This window comes from Melospiza georgiana, chromosome 3 (assembly GCF_028018845.1).
Source record: "Melospiza georgiana isolate bMelGeo1 chromosome 3, bMelGeo1.pri, whole genome shotgun sequence".
Classification (NCBI taxonomy): domain Eukaryota; kingdom Metazoa; phylum Chordata; class Aves; order Passeriformes; family Passerellidae; genus Melospiza; species Melospiza georgiana.
Genome location: NC_080432.1, coordinates 109729229 through 109741340, shown reverse-complemented (window position 1 = coordinate 109741340; position 12112 = coordinate 109729229). Strand labels below are relative to the sequence as shown.

The 12112-nt window shown below is 34.3% G+C and overlaps 1 protein-coding gene across 11 annotated transcripts in view; it reads left to right on the top strand.

Moving 5' to 3' along the window:
• The window catches only part of ADGRB3 (adhesion G protein-coupled receptor B3), a 447992-nt gene that overhangs the window by 274797 nt on the left and 161083 nt on the right, over positions 1–12112 (top strand). The window lies entirely within an intron of this gene.

Sequence of the window (12112 nt, the reverse complement as noted above, 5' to 3'; positions counted from 1 at the left end):
TTAGGTGTTTCAAGAAGGATCCCTGTATGGTTGCCAGGTTATTGTTTTTTAAAGGTGATGTTGTACTTCTTATCCAGGTATATTTTATATGTCTTATAATACAGACTTATCTACCGTGTTAGAATTGCATGATTTTTGTGATTTTGTGAGTGTTTTTATCCTTGAGCTTGGATTTACACCAGCACACCGATGGCTGAGAAACCGCATTATAGTACAGAAATGTGAAACTTTGGACATGATACTAGAAATCTTTCCAAATACAAGTAGTACCATGGTCTGTGCCTCTACAAAGAATCATAATTTGCCAGTAACATCACAGTATTCAATTTCCATTAAATCTGTGGAATGAAGTACATACTTCCTATTATGCATTATTAGGAGCACATAAAATGCAAAAGATTTGGACCACATTCTTTGTTTTCTCTTCACAGTATTTTGCTTATACATGAGTGATACAGTGCTTTGTTTATAATTTTTTATATGGGTTACTTTCAGTACTGTGTATTTAGAGCACATGCTCTGATTTCACTGTTCCAGTCCAGAATGTCAAAGGCACATTTGAGTATAATTAGACTGCTAAAAAAAACTCCAACACCATGCTGCATATTTAACAATGTGATTAAAATATTTTATTCAGGTATTTGGGAGGAATGTGTGAAGTAGTTGCAAACAAATGCATTTTGTACTTGCCACTTGTTTTGCATTTCTCTTAGTATTTTTTATGGAGAAGTTCAGTGCTACATATATGTACTGCTTTCAATATGATTTGGAATCTAGATTGAAAAGTAAACTTGTGAAACATCTAAAATTCACATAAAGCTTACATAAAATAGTCTGAGGTTTTGAGGGAGAAACGTGTGCTTTTGTGTTCTGAAGGATATCTTTTCTAGGCATATTATTTAATATTAGATATTGAATATGTTAGAAAATATGAAGACTGGGGGAATTCTTGGAGACTTGTCCATTTTTTTAAAGTGATTTGAACCCTGAAATATTCCCAATAAGATGTGATGCAGCAAGGTCTGCACGGACACCAGTGTCACTTCTTTTGAAAATGTATGTGTGATATTTTTTGAGAATGTGACATTATCTCTTATCAGAATGTGCAAGAGCAAGAGCAAACTTCTACTTTTTTCATCCATCCCTTTGGAGAATATCTCTTAGCTTATTCAAAATACATTTTCGTCATTTTTATTATTTTGTTTCCTTTTTCATTTGGACCATTTTATTTGTATTTGTATTTGGTTAGGAATATTTCAGAATTTGTACTTTGACACTGTGAGTTTTTAAATTATGAAAGCTCTATAATGCTGAGTCAATTTCTATCACTTATAAATGTAAACAAATAAATATGTAGAGGACTATACAATTGGTTAGGTGCTCATGATTATGTTGGGTTTTTGGTGGCTTGGTTTTCTTTTATTTTTCTACTTTTTCTAAGCTTCAGGAATTAATTGTCTTCACCAGCAGGCAACTGGATTTGATGGATTAATAGCCTAATTCACATTGCAAATCCTAGAGAGCTGTGATGTACTCATGTCCTTCCAAACAGGATAATTTTTGCATAACCAGGACTTGGCAAGCGTTTTGGAATAAACCCAACAAAAAGTAGTCTGCTTTAGCTGAGGGTGCTTAACTAATCAATAGTCTGTCATGAGTCAGGTATTTTAAATTAAGTGGTTTTCAGATGAAAACTGTGTTTGCTTTTATCATTGGTATCCAGCCAGCAGCAACCTCTAATGGGTTTTTCCACCTTTTTAGCCACTTCTCCCACACCTTTATCTGCATTGGAAATTCACATTTGGTAAATGATACTCCTTCCACTGATCTTGTCAGTTTAATACTTCTCCAGCAGCAAGGAAGGCTTTATCTACCTGGATTTGGACATGATTTCAGGAGATTGAATAATGATTACAGTTCTCTAACTTCCATCCTTGAAGAAAGTTCTGGATCTCTGAGATGTTTAATCACACCAGATCATCAAACTTATTCTACTGCCATTGATGTCTGTGACAATTTTGTCATCCTTACTTCAGTAAAAGTATTTTTCATCTGTTCTTTCTATGAGATTTGGTGATTCTTCCCTCTGATTATGTTTTTTAAGAATGCCCATTTATCAAGCTGGCAGCCTTGTGCCCCTTCTGTAGGCATCTAGTCAAATGTGTGTGCAACATCCAGACAGTGGAACTAAAGAACAAAATAATATGTCATGTATTAAAATCAATGCAATAATGCAACATTTTATTTCAGTTTATTATCCCAAAATATAGGGCACGTCTCTCTGTGGTGATTGAAACCAGGCTTTTTTATGATTTCTGGTGCTTCCTTTGATAGTTCCAGCTTCCCTACACAAAGCTGGTAGCACCAGTTGTATATAAGTGGTGATTTTTCCCCCTCAGAAATGAGTGATAACTTCACCTACTCATTTCAGAAAATGTATTCAGATGTTGCCTTCAGTAAAATCTCAGGATCCTGAATGCTTCTCCATCTAGTTCATAGGAAAATTCTTGGAATATTTTTACTTAACACTCTAAGGAGAAACAATTAAGTTTCTTAAACCAATCAATCAAAAAAAAATCAGAAACAGTTGTGTCTTTTCTCTTTGCATTACCTAGCATGAGCAAACAATCCCCACTGTCAGGAACTGTTTGTGATCCATTAGTTCAAGAGTCTCAGTCCACAAAGAGAAGGGAAAGGAGTTGGTCAGGTACTAGCACGACAGAAGTGATTTTAAAGATTTTAAGTTGAAACAAAACTTGAAAGCTTTTCTTTGTCCTTCCCAGCTTTCTGGAGAGGAAAACAAGAAAGGATAGGGAGACAGCAAAAACAAGCTCAGCCTACAGTTGGGTCATCTGTCCTGGCTGTGTCTCCTCCCAGCCTCCCAAACACTCCCAGCCTCCTCACCAGCATGGCAGCACAAAAAGCAGAGAACGCCTTGGCTCTGTGTAAGCCCTGCTCAGCAGTAACAAAAACATCTCTATATTATCAAGCCCATGTTCAGCACAAATCCAAAACATTACTCCATAGTAGCCACTGTGAAGACAATCCATTCTACTCCAGTCGAAAGAAGCACAATGGATCTCTAGCATCTATGAAAGTTTGGCCTGACAAAATCAGTTATTTGTCTTAGAGGACCCAGCCCCTGGAATCTTGAATCAGGTGCAGAATTCAAAACACAGTAGGAGGCTGGAAAGGTGCCACAGTTCTGAATGTGGCAAGTACCTCCCTCACATGCAACCCTCAGCTATCACCACTGCAGTGAGGGCAGGGAAGGTGGGGTAGATGTGTTGGGCCACAGAGTGGAAGGAATGTCTCACATGGCAGTTTCTAGAGTCACCAACTGAGCAGCAAAATAGTGCAGCTGGTGTTTGTTCTTTTAGAAATGTGTTGGACATAATGTGGGCACGTGTGCTCTCCACAGGACAGAGTCAGTTGTTGCTGATGTTCTCCACATCTGTATGCAGTGCAGCACAATGTCTCACAGCACTGGGTAAGGAGAGGGCTTTAGTATTCTGAAGCTCTCTCTGCCAGTTGCTGCAGAAGGGTGTTATAGCAGTATGGCAGTGTTTTATTTGACCATATGTGTGCTCATAATAGCTTGTGCCTGCTGACTGTACAGTTGGAAGAAGTACAATGTAATTAGCTGAAATTTTTAATATAGCAAGAATTTTGACCTGGTTCAGTTTCAGATTAGGACAAGTGGTACATCTGCTCTGTTTTTTTTCCATATTGCTATGCAAATTTCCATGGGCAGGGGCTTAGATTTTCTACCCTTAAGCTATATGAAAGTATGAATACCCATATATGCAAAATGACAAAATGCATACATTTATATAACTTTTTGATTACACTCTAGACATATTTTAGCATCCTCCATTAAAGAGGGTTAACAAAAGTGTACAATTAATTTTTTTTTAATTATCCCCTACGGCTTTTAATTTTTTTTCTCCCGTTGTCCCTGGATACCAGTCTGAAGAAATAGTCCAATAAATGAGAGTCTACCAGCTAATTTTCTGCAACTCAGCTTTTCAATGTAAACTTGTATGCACACCAACAAAAAACTTATGCATTTTGTTGCCTGGTGGTAAAATTTACAGGGAACACCGATCTGCTATGTCTCTCTCCTCTCCACTTTGATTTTTAAAACTAGCACCATGGACCACTAAAGGTTTAGGCTTTTTTTTTTGTCCTAGCCTTTAAACCTTTGAAAATAGGTTTGGCAACTCTTAATAACTTTTTTCAAAATCTGTCAAACTAATCATCAAATCATTAGAATATCCTAAGTCAGAATTTTCTTCTGAAAATATTAATAGTAGCCTTTCCCCTCTCCTTACTTTATGTTAGTTCACAGTCATATTGCTTTTGTCCCCAGAAAGATATTGAGGAAGTTGAATGACAGTAAGTATAGTTTGGCAGTACATGCCAGATAAAGCTTTGATTCTTCCACTGACTGCAGTCAGTCTTGTTGGTCCAGCTTTACAGTGAGACTTTACTCCTGGCACATTTTTCAAGGCAGAAAATTCTCTTTCTATGTTAATTTCTATGCTTATGTTCATTAATGAAGTTGAAAGATAAATGCCTCCTGGAACTCCTGTTTTTATGAAGAACTTTCCATACTGGAACCTGTGTAACAGCACCCTACACATTTTATTCCTGATAGTCCTGCATAAAGACTTGGAACACTTCACAGAATCATGTTCTATTTCATTAAAACACTATGAGATGAAAAACCTGATCCAAACTCCTTTGCAGACAACCAAAAGGCTTTGACTGATTTGAATCAGATCAGATCAAGTGGAGAACCATGCAAGCCATGTAAGACCTAAATTTAAAAACTTTTAAATTCACAAACTGTTAAGATTATACTGTAATGTAGAAAATTAATTCTGAAATATTGCACAATATAAATGGAGTTTCTTTATGTTGAAAAAGAGTCAGACCAAAATTTTCTTTGCTTAAGTCACACAAAATGAATCATTATATATGGGAGGAATTTATAATTTAGTACTTTTTTTATAACACTGCTCTTCACCAACACCTACACGGCCATGAACAGAGCTTACATGGTGTACTGACTTACAACAAAAAAAAAGAAATCAAATTAATTCCTGATAATAAGTTCACTTTTTAATTCTTACAGGGTGATTAATCAACTCCATTTGTTGAGAATTCAATTGCTATTTATTGCTGTTATGTAAATGTAGATTTTTCACAAACTAAATATAGTGTTTTCTTGTAATATCAGGCAATTTAAATTCTGGACTGTAACTAAAAAGAACCAGTGATTGTATCTTCATAATCAAATTTAGAAATTATAATTGGACTTTTGACAGATTTTTAGTGCATAATGAGGACAAAAGATAATAGAGCAGTTTGAATAAACTTCACTACAGGAAAAAATCAGTCATATTTTGGTTTTGTATCTAGGTTTTCAGAAAAATTCATGTATCTTACTAAGTCAAATAAAAAGCAATTGTTTTTTTCTTAATGAAACTTCACCAAGAAATGCAAAAAACACGATCTGGAGATCCTCCATGATGCTGGCCTTGGGCTGACTTGTAGAAGGAAACAGTGTGTACCAATTAGTACAGCTTTCAAAAGTACAAAATAGCACAATTGAAATTGCAAAAGTTCAGCAACCTTTCTCATTTATGTCATGTACCTCTTAAAAGTTTTTACACCTGCAAATTTAAAAGCAATTTAATACAGAAGTTCATACCATTCTCCCTGGTTTACATGCAGGGGAAACCAGAGAATGATGAAAGCAAAGCTGTTCATCCAAGTTCACTGGTGGTAGAGTTCCAAATTCCTGAGTCCTATGTGACAATGTTCCCTACCTCTTCTCAAAGCCAATATCATTCTCCTGCCATGAAGCAGATCTCTGAAGTTTGAATAGTTTTATAATGATATTGCTCTTTCTTTTTTCTTTTTCCCCCTCATTCATTCTGATGATCTCAGGACTGTCGTCTGTTTTGGAGAATTTAGCTCTGTTTAGGCAACAGAAGTAATGCAGAAGCACTAAAGGCCCTTGTATTATACCATCATTAAATAAAAATAAAACCTGCTTATGCCACCAAAGACGTTGAATAATCTGGGGAATATTTGCTTATCCATGTGAGAAGAACTGTGCCCCTATTCCTTTGAAAATAGGGGTACAGATCATGTGCATGAAATTGCTTGGAAGTAAATCATATTATTTGTTACTTTTAAATTTATTTGCAGTCAGTACAAAAAAAAAAAAAAACAAAACAGAATTACAATTGGTATAAATATAGGTAGTTGTAGTAATATGATAAGGACAATATAATACAATATCATGCAACATGTTTTTTAACACTTGCAGAGTGTAAGTTTGCTTGTCTTTACTTGAAAATGTGTATATCTAATTCTCCTGAATTACTAAGTAATCCCTCTGGTAAATCAAACATCATGTAATTCATTGAGTCTGGTCTGTCTCACTACAAGTGTTTTTTGGCAAAATGACCTTAAATAATATTTGAAATTATGTTTTAAAATTCGTCTTAGAGGTCATCTTCCAACTCTATCAGTTGTTTTTGAATTGTCAACACTGAAATTTTATCTCTGCCTGATAAAACCATAAAAACTACATCAAAACCAAACACATGTCCAGTGTAAGTCTGCCATATGTTACCAATCTCCTGTATCAGCATCTCACCGACCTCTCACGTGTCTTTACACAAAATTAATCTTTTGCTGAATCTCTGAGCCAAAGTTGAGTAAAATGAGCAGATTGAGTTAAATCTCTTCCTGGAGCAGTCACTAGAGGGAAGCAAAGAACTTCACGTGCCTGTTCATGACGTCAATCAGTGTGTATGTCCTCACTGACAAAATCTGGTCAGTATTCAATCTAAAAATTTTTAAAAGGCTTATTTGATTAAAAAAAAAAACTCTTTCAAAAACGAAAATTCCCCGTGGGTTATTCCCAGGGGCCGTTGTTGTTTAAAATATAGAGTTGTTTTTGAGAGTCATGTTTTCAGAATTTGAATCTTGACAAGAAATTCAGTGTAGAGTGGATAAAGAAGACAGGTTTAAGATTTTCAGGCTTTGAGGCATCCCGATATTCAGGAAAATATCTTGAAATATTAGTAAATTAGTAGCTATGCACTTGCATCATGTTACAAAATCTAAGATAAAATACCCTGTTTTCTTGATATCTTTTTGTTGATTCTCCCTTAGTTATCCATGCTTCCATTCCATTTTTTCCCCTTTGGTAAAGCTCATCCTGTATAAGCAATTCTTTGGCATATACCAGATAAACAGATCAAAAGAACATCAAGTCATTAAATAAAACTACTTCACCATGTACTCTGTCTCAGCACAGAGAAAGCATAACGTGTATATATCAACTCATATTTATCTTACAATTTATGACAGATTATACATGGAGGAGGTTTACCATAAACTATATTTTTACTGTAGTTAATTCAATCCAGTTCTACTTAGTGAGGATGCAACTCAACTTACCATTCTCTCCCATAAGCTAGGCTGGTTTAATTCCTTTAAAACAGAAACATTTGAGGGCAATGTTGCATTTGATAAAGTGGCCTTTGATTAAAGGAATATATCTGATATGAATTGAATTAGCCATAAAACTGAAATTACTAGAAACAAGGATAAAAATAATGTTTCTGGGTTTATCAGTTTGAATTCTAAATTATTTAAAGATTGCAGGGACAATATTTGTACAACTTATCTATTTGAATAGAAGATCTTTTATTAAGCTTAAGCTATGCAGGGTGGCCAGACCTTAATGAGAATAATACAAATGTATATCAGGATTTAAGTGAGTTTAAATGGAAGGTAATATGCTAGATGAAGAGCTCCAAGCAAAGCAATTTCACAGAAAAACCAAAACTGTTGTGTTGAATAGCTGCTAGATTATGGCTAAATAGATTTTTAGCTGAAAGCATGGTGTAGTTGTGATGGTTTTTTAATGTTGTCATCATCTTCCCTGATAATGTTGAGTGAGAGAAATTTCCTGTATAGCTAGTTAATGAAATGTAATATACATATACATTCAAGTGCATGTGCTGGGAATAACATTCTGCAATCATGCTATTATTCAAAGTAATGGAGTACATAATATAATTCTAAATTTCACAGGCTGTAGTTATAATTCTTGATGCTACATGTTATACTAATGATGCAATTTCCAGTGGTTGTCTTTTCTGTTCTATCTACCCATAACTATGGAAGCAAAGCAAAATATCTCTGCATGTGACAAAAACATGAATCAATATGTCATCAAGTGACTGTCAGTTCATGATTTAACATGAATATGATCCCGATGTCAAGTTTACTAATAGATCCTTAGGTGGCTCAGGCTTAAAAATGGATTTGGAAAATAGAACTAGAATCACACTGCAGGTATTGACACAAATCCAGGAGTCATTCTATCAACATGAATGGCAATAATTAAGGGATTGCATGTACTGACATGTAGAGCAATAGAGAACTAGAAAAATAATATCACTTCTTATAATGAATCTGATATATTTGTATGCTTAGCCTGTAAAGATTTCATTATTTTGACCAAACTTAAAACCAAATCCTTTAGGCTTATACTTAGTCAAAATTGCTATTTTGATTGAAATATAGAGCTATTAAATGTCTTTTTTAAATGTTGGTGTGTACTTCTTTGATACCTGCTCAGTTTTAATCTTTATTCACAAAAATAAGATATGATTTTAATACACCAAAATAGCTTAAAAGGTAAATATATAAAGTATAAGATAATAACACAAACAAAAATGCTTAAAACAAAAAATAATTATTTCATTTGCACAATTTCTGATTATATTTAGCCAATATAGTGCCCTGCAGCTAGTAGAGAAATTCTTAAAAGAGAGCAAGAGTCAGCAGCATTCAGGAAGCAGTCTAATCTCTTTTTAAGCAGTTTGTACTCTAAAAGTTGTAGCATGCACAGGAGAAAGTTGATAGTATCTTTTTCTATGCACACCACATCTTCAGCCCATTCTTCCCCTCTCTCCCACTTTTTCTTGTAAACGGACAGCCAAACATCTGATGGTTTAGGTACACAATTGTGTGTGCTTCACACATACTTCTTCATTCTATGTACATGCAGAGATTAAAATCTTTGAGGAACAAAGCATGTAAAAATATCTACCACTACCCCCTCAAGAAGTACAATTAAAAATATTAAACATCCATTTCTTTATTTTATTATACAGCAAAGCATGCTCGATATACTGCAGTGTATATTTATCTGATGTCAGGTTCTACATGCTCTCAATGTAATTCATATTGGGGAACATATACTGATCTTAAATTGGATAGCAAACACCTCTTGTATATTGCCTCTGCTTTGTTGCAAATGCAAGAGAAAAGCAATACTAAATCTACAAACCACTTGTTTTTCTCTCTTTGTCTATCTATCTATCTATCTATCTATCTATCTATCTATCTATCTATCTATCTATCTATCTCTTTGTCTATCATGTGTCTATCATTAATCTTTCTTTACTTACTTTGCCTGTACAGTTGACTGTTAGAATATGTTTTATTTTTGTTTTTTCATCTGAAGCAGACTAATCTGCTTTTTTTTGTAACTGATTTACACAAGAAAAATGTCATTAGACACAACATTCTTTTCCTCTGAGGTTCTTCTAGTAGATAGAAAAATTTTCATCACAATCAAGGAAATACATGGATTTCTAAATATATTGAGTCAGTGTTTCAGCCAAAATTAGAGAACAAGGTGCTCTTAGGTCCACAACCCTGTGACCTAGCCATCAGAATTGCCTTTCTTTAGTCTAGAATATGTCTAGCACCTGTGAAAGGACCCATGTGATTCTCACCTTCCTGCAAAAATAGAAACATCTCTTGTGTGTCATTTTAAGGAGCTATGAAAGACTAGTGTGTAGATGCACAGCTATCTAAGAATGATGATAGAAGATGAAATCCCGGACAAAGACCATCTTAATCTCTGCAAAACATGGAAGTTGCTTTTTCAGACAATTGTGGGGAAGAGCCAGGGAGAACTGGGAGTGAGGTGAGAAGGCATTTGCTGACACATTCTGCTGTGAAAGGAGTTTCTGTAGATGCTGGGCATTCTATTTTAGAGATACCCTTCTGTTACAACCTCTCCGTGCCACTGCCAGCTCAAACTATTATCCAAATGTCATTTTATACCCTATACAACTAATGCTCCTTTTGGTTTGACTAGACCTTTACAGTTTACTTTGATTAATCCAATTGTTTCTGAGAAAATAAATATCACAAAACCAAGGAAAACCCAGGTCAATGTTCTGAGGAAGTGAATAATTTTTTTTGGTATTATTTGTATTTGATTTTGAAGTGTAGGTCATCAGTGATCAACTTTAAAGCTGATGTTTTTAATAATTTCTCTTCTAGATTTTTTTTCTGTTTAGTTTTGTAGAAGAGAAGGTATTTTTTGATATGTTAATGTGTTTGAATAGGCCTTAAATTTAAGGGTTAATATTAAAGCCTCAATTTAGATACCCTAATACAAGCATGTAGAACAATTTCAGTATATATATTTCAATTTCAGAAGATAAGAGAAAATACACCTTCAAAGCAGGGGAAGGCACTGGAAGACATCTTTAGTAGTAGTTTAGTAGTACTTCTTTAGTAGGAAATTTAATCAATTACTAACAGCAGAATCAACAACATAATTGAGAAAACACTCAGATGTTTGTAGCTGCAAGTGCCACTGTCATGGGGTACCATATTCAGGTAAAGTGTCCTCTAGGCCCTATAGACTGTACTGGCAAGATGTCCTTTGACTAATGGAAACTTTAAAATTTTACATACCTATAGGTACTTATATTTAGAAGTTTCTATACCAGACTGAATTCTGCACTATATATAAATTTCTACCTCAGCATATGGATTTTTAAATTATGTCCGTGGGGTAAACACATACTTAACCAAGAGATACAGATGACCTTTTGTAAAATAACCATGGTCAAAGTCTTTGTGGAGTACTAAGGATTCTCACAGCTTTTTCTTTCCAGGAGACAGCCGTAACCATCAGACTACAAATAATGATCTCATAAAGCTGTATAAAAATAATAAGCATAATTTAAAATATGGTATATATGCTGTTGACATTGAACTCACAAAACTAGGTGTAGAAGAAAGAGGTTCAGAAATAAATTAACATGGTGTGCCATTCGTTTTTAGAGATACACATTTTCCAACTTTGTAAATTCATTGTTAAGGACATAGTGACAACCAGTAACTTAATGAAGGAAACGTCCTCCAAAGGCAACCTAGAAAATAGCTGTATCTTGTCAGAGGACAGGCAATACATTGGGTAAAGTTAATACTGGAAATATGAAATGAATTTGATAGGCATTTTTGAATAAAATAAAAGGAGAAATGAGTCCTCATAAGGAATAAGACATGCTCTGAAACATAATGTCTAATTTCTAACACATAGCTTGTAATGAGAATCAGGATGTAATAAATTTGCCTTCTCTCCACACTTGGGTAAGATACTAAAAAATGTATATTTGTGATCCTACAAGGTTGATTATATTCCCATAGAATTTTGGGGGCATTTTCTGCCCTGTTTACAAACCTATTTATGAAGTGAAAGAACTTTAGTGTATTATCAGCCTTCCATCATGTTATCACAGTTAACAAGCAGACATTACAATGAAGTTGTTTAAGTGGTATAAAGTCAATCCATTATCATTATAACGGCTTATAAGTAAAATGGTCTGATATTCACCATAATCTTGCATAACTTTTTGAATGCCACAATTGATAATGAACAAATTATTATATTGCTGAAGTGAGAACAAGTCTAGGATTTCATATATGTGACAATACTTTGGTGGGGATTTTTTCTTTTTTTTTCTTTTGTGTTTTTGTTTGTTTGTTTGTTTGTTTTGAACTGCAACACAATATTTTGTGTGTTTTTAGGTAGTTTTTCAGATTTTATTTTTTTTTAGATTTTAATTCCTGTCACAGTATACCATAAATGACTTTATACAGGCAAAGATTCACTGATTCACTCAGGCAAACATTTCTGGCTATATGGTTCCTCTGTTGTATTTTTTAAACAGTGAGATGGTCTGACTTTCGTGAAGCAGGAAACCTA